The sequence below is a fragment of the Corvus moneduloides genome, chromosome 23 (assembly GCF_009650955.1).
Source record: "Corvus moneduloides isolate bCorMon1 chromosome 23, bCorMon1.pri, whole genome shotgun sequence".
NCBI lineage: Eukaryota > Metazoa > Chordata > Aves > Passeriformes > Corvidae > Corvus > Corvus moneduloides.
In genome coordinates, this window is record NC_045498.1 from 116,662 (window position 1) to 132,167 (window position 15,506).

General features: G+C 51.8%; 1 protein-coding gene across 3 annotated transcripts in view; it reads left to right on the top strand.

Moving 5' to 3' along the window:
- Positions 1–15,506, top strand: part of EPB41 (erythrocyte membrane protein band 4.1) — a 94,680-nt gene that overhangs the window by 921 nt on the left and 78,253 nt on the right. The window contains exon 1 of one of the 3 annotated variants that reach the window (XM_032132665.1): positions 7,613–7,830. The exons of 1 other annotated variant lie outside the window; for it this stretch is intronic. The gene's annotated coding sequence lies outside the window, so the exon portion shown is untranslated. Of the gene's footprint in view, positions 1–7,612; positions 7,831–8,021; positions 8,162–15,506 lie in introns of those variants that run through there. One more of the 3 variants, XM_032132645.1, reaches the window with a different exon arrangement.

Consider the following 15,506-nt stretch of genomic DNA (forward strand, 5'->3'; position numbering starts at 1 on the left):
AAGGCAGGTGCAGCCTCGGGGAGTGGGGTCCCCCCTGCACCCCACAGTCACGGCAGCAGCACTGGTGTCCCTTCCTGGGAGGTGGCAGCTCCCGCTTTGGCATTTGAGTCCAGCTCTGGTTCTCGGAGCATTCGGTGTTGCTGGGGCTGTGCCCGAGGTGCAGCAGCTCAGCCTGTGGCTTCGGGACGGCCGCGGTCTCTCCCCGAGACCCCGTCTGCGCCCGCCGGGACGGTTCCCAAAGCCGGCAGCAGTGGCCGAGCTGCGGGGCGACGGGGGCTGCTCCTGCCGTCGATCCCTGCCCCGGCGCCGGTCGTGGCCGCGCTGAAACCTCCCATCGATTTCCCCACGCCCGCGGGGGGGTCTGTGTCTTCACGTCCCCTCCTCGACGGGGACACTTTGCGCTGATGTTGCAACCAGAGGCGTGTGCGGCGTGCCTGGCGGTTACTGCAATCTCTTCCTCTCCTGAATTTCGCCCTCCTGCAGTCGTGGTGGGACGAGAGGCTGGTGAGCCTGCTCGTTAGTCCGTGCCGTGGGCTGTGCCGGTGGTGGCTGCCTTCCCCGCTCCCTGGCGGGGTCCGAGCGGCTGGCTGGGTGGCAGGAGACAGCGGGGGCCAGTGACTATCTTTAGGGCTGTGTTGCAATGGAGGGGTGTGCCTTGGCTCGGCGCTACGGGCAGCCGCCTCCTCGCCGGAGGATTGACTTACGCCGAGGCTCCTGCATGGGGAAAGCCAACAACTGCTCTGCGGTTTGTGTGAGCAGGAGAGGCTGCGGTGGGGCTGTGAGGCTGAGCCAGGGGTCGGACAATGTCAGGGGCTGATAATCGGTCACACGTGCCCTGCCATGAGGTCAGGCTGTGTGAGGTGCGCAGGGCCGAGGTTTGGGGTGCAGCGTTGGCCCCTGGCACTGTCACTGTCGCACATGCCCTGCCACTGCCTGGCAGCGGGAACAGCTGAGCCGCAGCAAACAGCCAGCATGGGAAAGGCTGGTGGTGCAGGGAATCTCTGCTGCCTCCTGGGAGAGAAGTCGCTCTGGGGCACGGGAGCAAGTTGGGTTCTTGCAAGGTGCATCCCAGAACGTTCCTATCCCTGTGCTCCCTTCCGAAGGCTTAGCGAAGGTACAGATGCAGTTGTAGAAGAGAGCCAGAGTCAGGTCTCTTTTGCGTCCTCTTTCTGCCAGAGTAACCCTGTTAGTTCGTGGAAGTAACTTGCACTGGAGTTGGGGTGACATGGGACCAAGGTTCCATGTTTGGCTTAATCCTTCCTCTGAGCCATTGCCCTGCTCGTGCCCACTGTGCCTGTGGTGGTGCAGCTGCACCATGCCTGTCTCTGAGGAGGAGGCAGCTAAAACTTGTGGAGCCATTTGCATCCCACCAGGAGTACAGTTCCTCTCCCAGTTCCGTGGCCTGTGTAGATGTGGGTCTCCTCCAGCTCAATGTGCTGGCAGCCCTTCAGTTTCTCTCACAAAGTGGGGCACACGCTGCTTCTGCCTGTGGCGATGGTGACGGCGAGTCAGCAGCAGCAAAAAGTTGACCTGTGCATCAGACTGCTTCCCATGGTGGTGCTCAACATGTTCCGTGGATGTGGGGCTCCCCTGTCCCTTCCCTTCGCTTTTCCTGGCGCTTAGGAGAAACTTCAGGCCTTTCCAAGAGGGCTTGAAACCTGCTGAGGAGAGAAACTGCCTTCTCATCTGCAGCGGTACTGCTGGGATGAGGCTCCCTCTTCCTGACGCGCAGCCTGGCAGCTGGTGGAATTGCCTACAGCCGCATCGCTCTGCACCGCGCGTCCCCCCAGGCTGGCACGGTCCTTTCGGAGCCAGTGGTGGGGAGAGGATCTCTCGGCGGGAGGGCAAAACATCAGCTGTTCTCCGAGCAGGGCACTCTGAAGTTATGTCACTGATTTAATATACAGCAAGGTTTTTCTGAGCTCCCTCCCCAGCTATTGCCCGGAGGGCAAGGCAGGCTGCAGGTGGTCCCTGTCCCTGAGGGCAGGAATTGTCCTGTCTCTGCTCAGCAGTGTTTCACCTTTGTGTTCACAGCTGCAGGAAGAGGCTCGAGGCTGTGATGGCTGGAAGTGTAGGGTCATAATTGGCTCTTTGCCACGCTGGATGCTGCGGTTGGAGGTGTGATTTGGGAAGGGGGTGGACTTACCCACCATTAGCCCGGAGGTGAGCTGCCCAGGAAGGAGGGGGATGTCTCGGTTGTCCTTTTTATGAGTTTTGTTTCATGCAGTGATTTGTGGGAGCTCTGACTTGGGATTCATCGGGAGGGGCTGTAGTTGGTTGTCCCTATTTAGCCTGGGACCAGCACTCAGGGGATGAGCAGTCTCACGCAGCGGTTATCCCAATGAGGCCATGATGGTTTGGGTCTCTCATGCCGGGACATTGGGACTTTGTCATGCCATCCCCTTCTGAGCTGGTGGGGACAGCCAGGGTGGGCTGGCTGGGGCTCTGGGGTCTGGCCGAAGCAGCCACCCCGACTGCCCACCTCTCCCCGCTAGAGGCTGCTGATGACCAGAGCATTTTCCGTCCCTGCTCTGAGAAAGCAGCGGGGTCTGGAATTTGCAGGGCTGAACATCCCGGCTTGAGCTTTTCTTGCTGATTCACCCTGTAGACAGCAGTGTGCTTTCCTTGGCAGTGGCCGGGTTCAGAGGGCACATCTGCTCCCCTGCCAGGCCCACAATAGATCTCCCCACTTCATTAAGTCTTAATTAGGTAAATGCACCGGGACCATGTGCGAGGCCATTGCCAGGGGACATGGATCATGCGAGGAGCCAGGTACCATGGATGCCGGCTACCACCCTGCCTGCCTCAGGGGTTTTTCCAGCTGGGTGCTGAATGTGGAATGAGTCCAGGCTCTCCTATTGTTTTCCCAGAGGATGTGAGCACAGGGACAAGCGCTTCAGCCCTCCGGCGTGGCCCAACTGGCAGAAAAGCCAAGGATTAGTTAAACCATGGAAGGGATCCTACATCGCTGGGCACAGCCGTGGTAAAGGGGCTGGAAAACCAGGACCCTGGGAAGATGATTAATCACATAACAATGAGGTGTAAAATGAAAGGCAGTGGCTGCTGCAGTGGAAGTGCCTGGGAAGGAGTTTGTGGTGTTGCACAAGCCCCGCTGCCTTTGCTGGGTACAGGCAGTGCCGGGTGGGCAGTGTGGTGCCAGCTGGCTCTGGCTCCAGGCACGGCTTCCCCGACAATGGCAGAGCAGTGCTTTACATAATCTGGGTCTTGCCAAACAAGCTTGAAGGTCTGGAAAATCCTCCTGCTATTGTTCATGCTCAAAGTTTGCTGAATTTCCTGGTTTGAGCTGCGGGGCTGGATTTTGTTTTGGGACTGCAGTGGGGGAAAATGCACTTTGCACAGAGGGAAGAAAAGGGTGTTTGTGGCGTTTAATCCACTCTCTGTAGATGAAACTATTTTTGTGGTTCACAAGAGGTTCTGAGCAGCTGCTCGCAGCTTTGTAGGACTGCAGGACTCTCTGTCTATCCAATTAGTATGGTTTGTGTCTAGTCCCCTCCTGATGCCCCCCGAGAAAATCCTGGACTACCAGATGAGGATGGGGCGCCATGGGCAAGGCTCACACAACCACCATCTGGGCTCCAGGCTTGGAGACTGTGTCGGGACACAAATGCGGTGTCAGAACAGCTTTGTGCTGTCTGAACCCCCTCAAGTCAGACCCTGAGGCTCCGGGAAGGCTCCAAAGCTGCCGCTTGTTGGCAGATTTTAGGAGAAGAGGCTTGATGGGAACTTGAGGTGTCTTCTTGTGCTGTGTCTCCCGGCTGGTGGTGACTTCCTGGTGATTTGGGGCAGCTGGGAACCCCTTTGGGAGGATACTGAGACTGTGGGAGCTCATCCTGGCCTGAGTAAGGCCACGGGCTCGACCTTGACGTGTTTACTGGTCCCTGAGAAGTGTTTTGGGGCATGTGGCCTGCCCTTGCTCCTCCATTTGCTCACCCCAAAGACCTTTGCCAACACAAATAAAGCCCCTGTGTGCTATTCAGTTAAATGAACAAATCCTGTTAAAATGTTCTTTGCTCCTGTTTGTGGATAGATGACTGAGAAACCTGACTTTTCCTGCCATTCCTGGGAAAGGAAAGTTTCATAACAAGAAATGAGGTGAAGTTCTTGCTGGTCCACTTAATGCGAGGCAAGTTTTCGAGCCCTGGAAAGCAGCAGAGGAGGAGGAACTCCAGCCTGATGGCATGAATACATCCTCTTGTTAGAGACAGCTTTGAGAGCCTTTCATGTAGGTAATTACATCTGGCCACAGTTGACCAGAGCTGGATTTAAGGAGGGGATGTGAGGCTTGGCATGTGCTGGGAGCCTTTGGAGTTGACTGCAGTGGCATTACAACAATCTGGTAGGTGTTGCTAACAAGGCAGTGCAGGGCAGCTATGGGGAAGCTCTGAGCTGCCTTAGGGCCTGGAGAACTTGGTGTTGGCACTGACCTCAGCTTTGTGGGGGGGAGTGGGGTGGACTGATGCCTCGAAGCATCACCAGGGTGTTAAGGCAGCTGTGTATCATGCTGTATGTGACTTCTGTGACCTGATCCCTCTGATTGCCACGGTGGTTTAGGTGCTCGCTGGATAGTACCAGCCATCCAAGGGCTTGTATTTCTACACCCACTCTCCAAAACCCCGTGGAGATGGGGTAAGCTGTTTGTGGGCACTTCAGAACGTGAGGGGAGCTCTTTGTCTGTGCTGAGGGTATGTATTGGACAGGACAGCACAAGTTGCCTCCCTGCCCCTGAGTGAACTTAAATGCTGAGTGTGGGAGTGAGGGAGGGCAGATGTTAGCCCGGCACAGAGCCACGTTGAGCTGTAACGTGACTTCGTGCGTCTGTGTTGATGTTGTGCTGGAGGTGCCGTGTCTGACGTGGACGTGAACCTCTCCCGTATGGCCGGGATTGGCCTCAGCCAATCCGGGGCTGCTCAGAGGCTCACAGGCTGGCAGATGGGGTCAGCACTGCTTGAGGATTTCCTCGGGTGCAGAGTGGAGGCTTTTAATAGCAAACGCAGACATCTGCATCATGGCATGGCCTGAAACTTGGCCCTAAGGATCCACTGGCAGCTGGGCACTGGCTGAACGAGATGTCCGTGGCCACTGAAATTTTTTCCGAGGTTTTGAGTAAAAATGAAATAAGACTTAAACCTATTGCTGGTGGGTTTGGGGTGCAGCTCCTCCCTGGGAGGTAGCCTGGAGAAACCCTGCCTTTCTTGGGAAGGTTATGTGGCCCCATCCCAGTGTGCTGTGCTGACAGATCCCGTGCCTCAGCTGGGTGCCAAGACTTCAGCCTTCTAGGAAAGGCAGCAGGAGCCGGTGAGGGTTTTCTTCTGCCATCCCATGGGCGCCTGGTGCTGTGCGAGCAGCGTCCGATGGCTCACATTGTGGTTGCAGCTTGCTCCATCCGAGCTGCCTTTGAGTGGAAACGCACAAGATATCCAAGTGCAGAATTGATCTGTGCTGCTGACCTGGCTTATTTCTGGTGCTGCTGCTTTTTCTTCTGCTGTAGCAGGAGGTGAATTTGGTTTCGGCAGCTGCCTAACTCCGGCAGTTTGCATCCTGCCTTCCCTACAAATTGTCTTCATCCTGCTCAGCTTCCTGGCCCCTGTCCTGGTCAATATGAGGCTGTTATCAGAGCTCAGCAAGCCATGATGATCACATCCAAGTGCTGGACCTCAAACCACCTGGCAGTGCTGGGCTGGATGAAGAAGCTCATTTGCATGGGGTGGTTAATTCTCTGTATACTTTAATCTCTATGACCATCTGTGTTCTTTCCCAGGCTGGGGAGATGGGAGCTCTTGGGATTTTCCCAGGAGGTGAACATGGAGAGGATTGCTTATTCTGTGTATCCTGAAAACTGCCCCGGGTCAGAGCAGGACAGCCTCATTAGCTCTGGGAACAGTTGTTCCTGCATCTTTGGGCAAGGAGGCATCGACATGTCAGCTCTATCCTGGAGGCTCTATCTGGGGGCAAAGGCTAAAAATGGAAACCTCTGCAAATGCTGTCCAGCATCTGGTCCCAAACATGGAGGGTCTGTGACCAGCTTGGTGGGTACCATAGAGGGCTGAGGTCCCAGGGAAGGCTGTGTTGGTCTGAGGAGAGATAGCACACTAAAGCATCTCCTGGCCATCCCAAAAACCCTGCCCAGGATGTGGCAGCCTCTGGGGTGTGACTGCCCCACCAGCAGCCACTGCTCTCTCTGTCCTGGTGAACTGCTTGATTTGAGCCTCAGAAGCTGCTTCGTAGACTGGGGCGCTCACGCACAGCACCAAAAGCAGGGGACCATTGCCTGCACTAGCATCTCCAGACCTGTGCAGACTGCTACTGGCAGAGAAGCTTTTTCTGCAAGCAACACCTGAATTCTTCCCCATTTTGGGTTCTCACATTTGGAGCCTGAGGCTCTGCAGACCATTCAGAGCCCCAGTCAGGATCCCACTCACCACGGGCAGAGATGACATTGGCTGCAGGCGCTTTTGAGGAATGCCTGTCCTGTGGGGCAGCATGGTCCTGCTGAGGCTGCTGCTGGCATTCAAATCCAGAGGGAACGATTCCTGCCCTGTAATTAAGCTCTTCTGCTCCTGTTCACCATGCTAATGAGCTGTCTCATGGATGTGCTCCTCACAGCCGTTCTGGATCCTCTGTGTGGCTCCAAAGCTGGAGGTGACTTTCCAAGAGAGCCACCTGCAAAGGGCAAGATCTCCATCCCTGTCACATTGGGTTGAGGCATGTGGGCTGGGAACCTTTGACTGTGAAGGCTTTTCCCTGACTGCACCCTGTGTGCTGTGAATTCTTCTGCCAAGGTACACCCTAGCTCTTTGGTGAGGGGAGCCTTTCCTGCTGTTCATGCTGGCAGGGCTGGACAAGATGGAAATGTTTTCCCAGCCTTCAGCTGCAGAACTGAGGCTGCCTCTAGAAAGGAGAGCTGCTCTTGACCTGCATCCAGGCTGGATAATAACACTTAAAAAACAAATGGTGCTCCAGCTCCTCTCCTGGTTCGGCAGTTTGGGTTTTCAGTCTCGATGGAGATGACGGCGCTGGGACTGTTGGCATAATGGTACATCCCAAAGGGTGGGTATGGGCTTGTGCCCATCTCTCCACCTGGTCTAGTGGAAGGTGTCCCTGCCCGTGGCAGTGGGTTGGAATGGGATGAGCTTTAGGGTCCCTTCCAACACAAACCATTCCATGATTCTGTGATTCTCTGGCATGGCAGAGTGACTGTTGAGTGGCATCATGCCAGACTTGTGCCACGAGGGCTCGACTGTGTGCTTGTGTGAGGCAGGTCCCTGTACCCTCAGTGGGGCTGTTTTATGGGTTGAGGATCTGGCTGAATTTCGGCCCACCGGAGCACACAGCCAGCCTTGCTGTGGCTGGGAGCACCGTTGCTCTCTTGAATCTCTTCATTTAGTTAATGATCCTTTTGTTGAGAGGATTAGGGTTTAGAGGCCTCTGGCAGAGTGTTAATTAAATTAAGGCTCCTGGTGTTTTGTGGAGTTTTTGAAGCCCACTAGAGGGCTCAGTTGGAGCCTTGTGGAGTCGGGACTGGCGGCGCTGGGCTGTGTCCAGGCCTCCAGAAGTTTGCATGAGAAGTTACATAAGTCCGGAGGAGCTGGACGAGCGCAGAAGTGCACGGGGCCAGCCCGTCCAGCCTCCGCGGAGCTCACTGCTCCTCCAGCCCGGTTGTGCCCGGAGCTCGGCATTGCCTGGCCCGTGCCCTGGGGCTGGCCCCGGAGGCTGTACTCACGGGAGGCTGCACTCACGGGAGGCTGTACTCAGTGGACGCTGGCAGGCATGGGGTGCCTGCGTCACTGCTCGCTGTATTATCAGCGTTAGGTAATGCCGGGTTGATGTTTTTGACTTTTTTTTCCTTCCCCACTTGGTGTTTACATTTCTAAGAAGTGGCTGACCGTGAACATCCGGTTCCACCTTCACTTCTGGGAAGAGTCAGATACTGAAGTTTTCTCTGCTGCCTTGCTCATGTGGGTACAAGTGTGAGCACTTGGCTTTATGGCTCGAGGGGTTTTCTTGGTGGGTGCATGGGTTTTTCGTGTTTTGCTGGAACTGCTTATTAACCAGTGTCTGTTCTCCTTTCTCTTCTATCCATTGCCCCATGATGGATTTTGGTGCCTCGCCTGTGTGGTTGGCCCGGCTGTCTCATCTCTGGGTAAGTACCTGCTTTGTTAGATCAGTGGGAGGAAATGGTTGAAATGAGTTGCTTCAACTTAATGATCTGACCTATTTAAATAATAAACTGACCTGTTTATTCTGTCTTAAACTCTGAAGCATTGGTTGTTGTCAAACAGCATGATTTATTGTCTGTGTGTGTGTGAAGATTTTGGATATTGAAAAGCACTTAGCTGGCCTGGAAATTGCTGTATTTTATAATATGTGGAAGCCCCCAGCAATAGTTTTTCCTACCAGCCTGGGCTGTGGAGCACTGACCTGGGCATAAAAACACACTAAGTGCCAGCAAGTGAGCAAATGGAAGGGAAAATGTTTTTGAGAATGGAAAGCAATGCTTCCTGTTCCTCCCAGGATGTCTCCTGACATCTGTTAGTGGCAAGTCAGTGCTGTGGTTGTGAAAGGGGCTCTCTGATGGCACTGGACCACCTTGCCCTTTGCAAGCCATGGATGTCTGGGGCTTTGCAGGGCAGGGAGAGGAGCCTGAGGCTCTTCTGGCAGGAGAGGAGGGGAAGTGCATGTCAAGCTTGGAGAAGAGCATCAGGCACTGATGTTTTCAGTTTGTGTTCATGGAGAGCCTGCTTTGCATGGGGGAAAAATTGCCCTGATGGGGTGGATTCTTACGGTTTCCCTGCAGAGGTTTGGTGCCTCCCCTGAACTTGACCGTGAGGTGGTGTTTGTATATTCAAGCCTCTGAGGACAAGGTGTGTGTGCTCAGGGTGGAGGGAAGGAAGGGATCTGCTTGGTGAAGCTGTTTCTCTGGATGCAGTGGTGCCTTTGCATTGAGGTTGTGATCTCTGGAAAATTCAGTAATTTTAAATTTACTTTTTTTCTTTTTTAAAATTCAAACTGTCCTCCCACTAAGCTTTCCCCTCTACTGTCCATCACTCCTCTTCCTCAATAACATCCTCTCCTCTTCCAGTAAGAGCACATTTAGAGCAGTTCTGCTCTGTGCCTGAGCATTCCATTTGCTGCCAGTTATTGATGAAAGACTTGAAGGGAAAGCAGAGGAAGGTGCTGGGAACAGATTGCTTTATTCTTAAACTCGACATCATTATACAATGCCTCATGGCGGGGCAGGAGAGATGAATCAAATCCAAGCACAAACCTGTTGTTCTTACTCAGAAGTGAGCACTATATTTGGAAGATGAGCAGCTGCCTCCTGATCTGAATGAGTTTTGCTACCAAATCTCTACAAGCAGGATCGTTAATTAACTAGAAAACCTGCCTTGGTCAGAGGTGCTGAGCTCCAACTCCACCAAACACCCGGCAGTCATTTGAATGCAGAATGAAACTCCCTCCACGTGAAAGGTACAGCTGGAAGCTGCTGTGAGCTTGGATGTGGAGCAAGATACAAGTGCTCACTCGTGTGATGGTTGGAATGGGTTAGTGAGAGGCAAAGCTGTACCAGCACAGCAGCTGCAGCTGTGCCAGGGTAGCCTGGAGCAGGTCTTTGGCCAGAGAGTCTTCCTGCTCAGTGCTTGAGCAGACCCTCAGGACAGTCACCCATCTGACTATCTCTGTGTGACAAGTCTCTGGTCAAGGGCAACTTTCTCCCTTGGGAAATGCTGATAACGTGGACAATCCCTGGTTTCCTCTCCCCAGAGCAGACTCTGTGTTATTTTACCTGTTTTCTTGCATGTATCGCACAGAGGGGAGAGAACTGCGCTTTGGTGGTCCTGCTTGTTACAGGCTTTGGAGGTTTTGATCCTGATATGAGATGAAATTTGCTGCTTGCTGAATACTTGGTGTCAATCTTTGTCAGCAAACAAGAAAGCCAAGTGGTACCTTGTTAGGGATGGCAAAGATAAAGGGGGTGTGGTACAGTTTCACTGGCTCAGGGACAGCCCTGACCCTCACCCAGCAGAGAAAACAGCAGGCTCAGATTACCTCTCCATCTTTAAGCCTGGCTTATCTTATAGGTAAACATAAAATGCATAGGAGTTTTAGTAAGATAATCTCCTCTCTTGACCTGGTAAGTGTTGGGCATCAGTCCTGAAAGTAACACACCAGCAGCTTCCATGGAGGGAAGCCGAGAGTAGCTGCAGGGCAGAAACCATGAAGGAAAATGCTGAAAATGCAAGAGGAGTCTCTGGTGGGGGTTTTGCTCTTGACCTTCGAGCTGAGATTCACATATGTTGCCATTATTTAAAGCCTGTCAAGAAATCCAAGGTGAGGTCATGGCTGAAAAATTGTTCAGAGCTTTGTCTGTGGTGGCAGGTGCAGGGTGTCTGTTCACAGGCTGCCTTTGGGCTCTGTCTTTCCGTATGGTGGCACTGGTGCTGCTGGAAGCCATGTGCTGTCATCTTTATCTATACATGTTGTTTCTTTCTATCCCAGATTTCATGGGTGACCTGGAGAAGGGCACTGCTTTGCGGAGCCCTTGGACAGCTTGTTGTGTTGTGAATTTGGGTCTCCCCTTAGTTTTTGTTTACACATAGCCCAAAGAGGAAGAACAAATGAGGTTTCTAGCACCTTTTGGTGAGATGTTCTTCTTTAACCTCTTCTGTTGGTTGACGGTGGCTGAACATAAGCCCAGGTGGGCAGGAAGGCAAGTAATACATGGCCTATACCAGCACCAGTGTGGCCAGCAGGACCAGGGCAGTCTCCCTGTAGTGGGCACTGGTGAGGCCAAACCTTGAATCCTGGGGTCAGTTTTGGGCCCCTCACAACAAGAAGGGCATCGAGGGGCTGGGGTGTATCCAGGGAAGGGAACGGAGCTGGGGAAGGGTCGGGAGCACCAGGAGTGGCTTAGGGAGCTGGGAAAGGGGCTCAGCCTGAAGAAAAGGAGTCTTGGGGAGGACCTTCTGCCTCTCCACAACTCCCTGACAGGAGGGGCAGCCAGGGGAGGATCGGTCAGGGAACAAGGGACAGGAGAAGAGGAAATGGCCTCAATCTGTGCCAGGGGAGGTTTAAGTTGGGTATTAGGGAAACACTTCTTGCAGGCTGCCCAGGACAGTGATGGAGTCCCTGTCCCTGGAGGGGTTTAAAATCCTTGTAGATGTGGCACTTAGGGGCATGGGTTAGTGGTGGGCTTGACATTGTCGAGTTAATGGTTGGACTCTTTGATCTTGGAGGGCTTTTCCGACCTAAATGACTCCATGATTCTATGGAAATGTGGCAGCAGGGTATCTCTTTCACTTGTCCCACCCCCTCAGAGGGGACCATCAGACTCCGATGTGGTGTCAAGTTCTAGGGCCGGCTTAGCTCAGTGTTTTCACTTTGTTGCTTTGTAAAGCAGTGAAGCAGTTCTCATTGTGGCTTTCAGAATAGCAGTGCTGCCCTCTGAATTACCATCTAATTAAATGCAAGCAAAAACTCCAAAGCAAGTGAGCTTTCTGTTGCATAAGAAAAGCTGTTTTAGTTGACCTAAAAACCGACATTGAAAACCAGCCTAAACAGAGATGCTTTCCCTCCCAGCTCCGTGGGCCGTGCAGAGCAGTTGCTACTGTTCTTGGAGAGCCATTCATGCCGTGGCAGCTGTGAGCCCACTTCAAAACAGTTACTCCTTTGAGACTTGCTTCCCTTTTGCTTGATGGTTGGAGAAACCCTGCTGTGGAGACAAATAATTAGAAATAAAAGATGGCAGCTTAATGATTATTAGCTTTTCTGACGCAGCCTGCAGTGAGTGCAGGGTGAGACTGGCGTCTCCAAGCTGCTGCTGCGTCTCCTGCTCCAAAGATTTACTGTGTGCACTGTTACTGTGCAGCCTCAGTGGACCTGCAGAACGCCCTGAAAAGACAGAGTTGTTATTTATTTTAGTTACAAAGCTTTTCAGACTCTTGGCAATTAACTGTGACAATGGCAGTATGCTTCCTGCCCTCGCCTCCCTGTCTCTCCATCCATGCCCACAACTTTCCTTGACAACTTCTTATCCCTCTCGCCCTCCTCCATTACTTGGATTCTGTCTATAAATATGAACCACTTTGGGTTTTCTTAATAAAATAAGCATGGAAGGTTACTACCTTAAAAAACCCCCAAAATGCCTTATTTTGAGCTCCAGAAAAACTGACAGCAGTGGGATGCTATCCTCTGGGATTCTGTCTTATTGATATTAATCTTTTTGAAGCTGGTATCCATGACTGCCCGTTTCAGAGGTTAATATACTGCATTTCAAGCAAGCTGAGATCTTTTTAATTTGCGATATGGAAATGTGCACCAATTAATCATTGTGCACCTGCAGAAATGCCTCTGGGCAGACTTTGGCTGTGCTCTATCAGGTTCTGGGAACATCCATAGGCAGGACTCAGAGTGATGAGTCTGATCCAGTTTAGTAGCTCAAGACAAACCCTGCGAGGTCCAAGGATGTGTCAGGCAGGGGAGGCGGCACTGGACAAGGTGGTGCAGAGCTTCGGCTCTTATTTGTGGAAAAAATAATGGTTAGAAGTTGTATTTGTTATCCATTGGTAAAATTTTAATTAAATAAATGTTGGGTTTTGCCAGGTGTCCCTCACTGAGGCACAGGTCTAGCCCTTGATCACCAGTTGCTGTCTGTTGACAGCAGTAGTGCTGGGTTCGTGGCTTGCGTGAATTTGCTGCTTGGCCTTTGGATTACATGGGATGTGTTAGTGCAGACCTGAATGCTCTCTACCAAGTATCTGCCTCAAACTTACAGCCAGGTACACACTAGTCCTAAATAAACCCTGATCTTGAAACTGTCCTTCCCCAAACCAAAGAGCTCTGGGCATTTTGAAGCCAAGGGATGCTCTTTGCCCAGCAAGAGTGTAACAGTATGGAGTCAAATCTCCTTCACTGAATTGGTGCCTTTCTGGGGAGAAGCTGCAGTTCAAAACACACCTACCTGGTGTTATTAAAAGAAGCCAGAGTCTCTCTTGGTTGCAGTTTGACTCCTCATCCATGTAAGGAGTAAATCACCCCCTGACATCTTTTGTTAGTGGTGCAGCTTGGCTGCCTCCCTGCCGAAGCTCTGGTCTCTTGGTGGCACTCACTGTTATTTTTGGGTGCATTTCAAGAAAGACTGCATAGCTGAGCTTGTCCCCCGCTGAAGGGACAGCTGCTTCCCTGGCCAGGCTGGCTGGTCCTGCTTGGTTTAGGAGGCTGACGCAAGGGCTTGAACTTCTTCCCTGCTGCCCAAACATAGGGGTTTCCAGCAGCATTCCTTAAAGAGGGGTAGGGAGTCAAGTGCTGTCTGTGAACACACTCCTCTGGTTTTAATCATGTCATCTTTTACTGAGACTGCCAGAGAATGAAATCCTGGTAAATGCTTGGAAGGAAGGTGAGGTCTCGAGGTGGTGGAGATGGGTGTGCTGTGGGACAGTCTGAGGCTCCTGTGATGGTTTTTTCCATGGTTCAGTCAGTTTCTTGGGTTGTTTCTGGAGCTCAGGCTCATGCCACACTGACTGCCTTTTCCTGAGCCTGCACTGCCTGTATTCACAGCATCACCTATAATCTATTCTCCAGGCTTTATTAAACTCTTTCTAGATCCTTTCACTGCAGCCACTCGTATGTTCAATACTTCCTACTCGTACTTGAGAGGAAAAGTATTTCTCTGCCAATATAGAAACATTCGCTGTATGAACACTCGATCCTGCAGGCTGCAGCTGACCTTCTCTAATCTTTAATGGTGCATCTTGGCAGAAATGTGCTTTACGCACTGACTCTAAGCCCTAAGTCTAAACAAAGCTGACTCTCCAGGAGCTGTTCTTCCCTGCACTGGCACACAGCCTGGAGAGAACTGAAGCTTCTCTTCTGTTTTATTCCTCTTTCTTCTTGGAGCTTGTCTGCTGTGCTGCGAGACACTGACTCAAATGAACATCAGCTTCATACAAATCAATGAAAGCCATGACAGGAGCTTTTTGTATCAATTAACCAGATTGCAGGTGGGATGGGAATTCCTGGGTGTACAGACTTAGTTCCCAGCCACCCCCTCTGCTTTCCCCATCTGCCCAAAAGGGATCCATATGAGCCAGCCCAGTAGCAAAAAGATCTAATGGCTCAAAAATGGGATTCTTCTGCCCATGGGAAAGAATATGCGGTTTTAGTTTAGCAACAGCAGCCTTTAAAGGCTACAAATTACGGTCAACAAAAGAAAACTCTCCAGAACGAAACCACACAGAAAAGGATGGGAGAAGCAGTTTGGATTTAGCAAAATTGGAGGTGAACTGCCCTGATGCCAAGTGTGATTCCAATACCTAAATCACTCAGTCTCTTTAGCTATGGAGGGTGCTCCTTGGCCCTTTAATAACTATCTCAGCGATGAATGTTGATTTTGGAGAGTGTTATGATGGGCTGGACTACATTTAATCTTTGGTTAAATACATGATACAGAGCCAGGTGAGTGTAGATATTCCAGGTTGCCTTCACTGTGCACATGAGTTGTAGCAAAGCAGTGCAAAGTGTTCTAGACCTTAGTGAAAATTCCTTGAGTTTGCAGTTCAGCCTGTCAGAGGCTTTTTCAGCAGTTAATTCTGTGCTGGAGAGAGGGGTGGGCCGGGAAGAAATGCAGCATTAGCTGAAGGTTCCTTTCCTTCTAGGTGAATCATTTACCTGCAATATCTTAATTCTAGATCACCATTTTACAGGAACGCAAAGCTTGAGAAGTTGAAGAGAGGTTTCCTTTCGTCCTCATTCCTGTCTTCTGCTCACGGCCAAATCAGCACTGCTGATGGTGACAGCAAAGCTGGAAGAGGAGCCAAGGGCAGAGGGCCAGGAACTGGCAAAACTGAGCCACCTGCTCTCCTCCCACCTTGTTTGCTCTTGTGAAATGGCTGCCGCAGCAGCACTTGTTTGCAAAGTGTGTGAACGAGGCACAGAAACAGAGTGTGCCTGTTGTGTGTTCACAAATGTGTGCGTAATGTGGCTCATTTAGAGCAGGATAGATAAAGGATTCATCTGACCAGCTTAATTTCTTTGTTTTCCTAGAACTTGATGTAATCCCGAGTAGTTCTCTTCACCTTAAATCCTGCTTGGTTTGGGGGAGGGAGCACAGCACCAGTGTGATGCACAATTGCTTTGTTTAGATTGGGAATTCCTCACTGGTGGAGCTCCTCCTCGGGGCAAAGAGGAGAGCTCTGTGCCTTTTATTGTTGTGCCAGTAATGCTCTGGGCAGTGTTCCCCGGCACTGATGTAAACTGGGAGCCCTGTTTTACAACAAATCATACCAGGAGTGTGTCCTGTGGGGCCTATAGAGTGCTGGATCACCTTAAAAAGGTCTGTTCTATGAAGAACTTGCTTGAGCTGGATTTAATCTGCTGTCTGGATGCTCCTAGGATGCTGCAGTGTGTCCTGCTGAGCTCCTTGCAAGTGCCTGCACATCACCCAGGCAGAGGGCAAGGTTTGGCATTGTTCTCCATGACCCAGTTGGTTT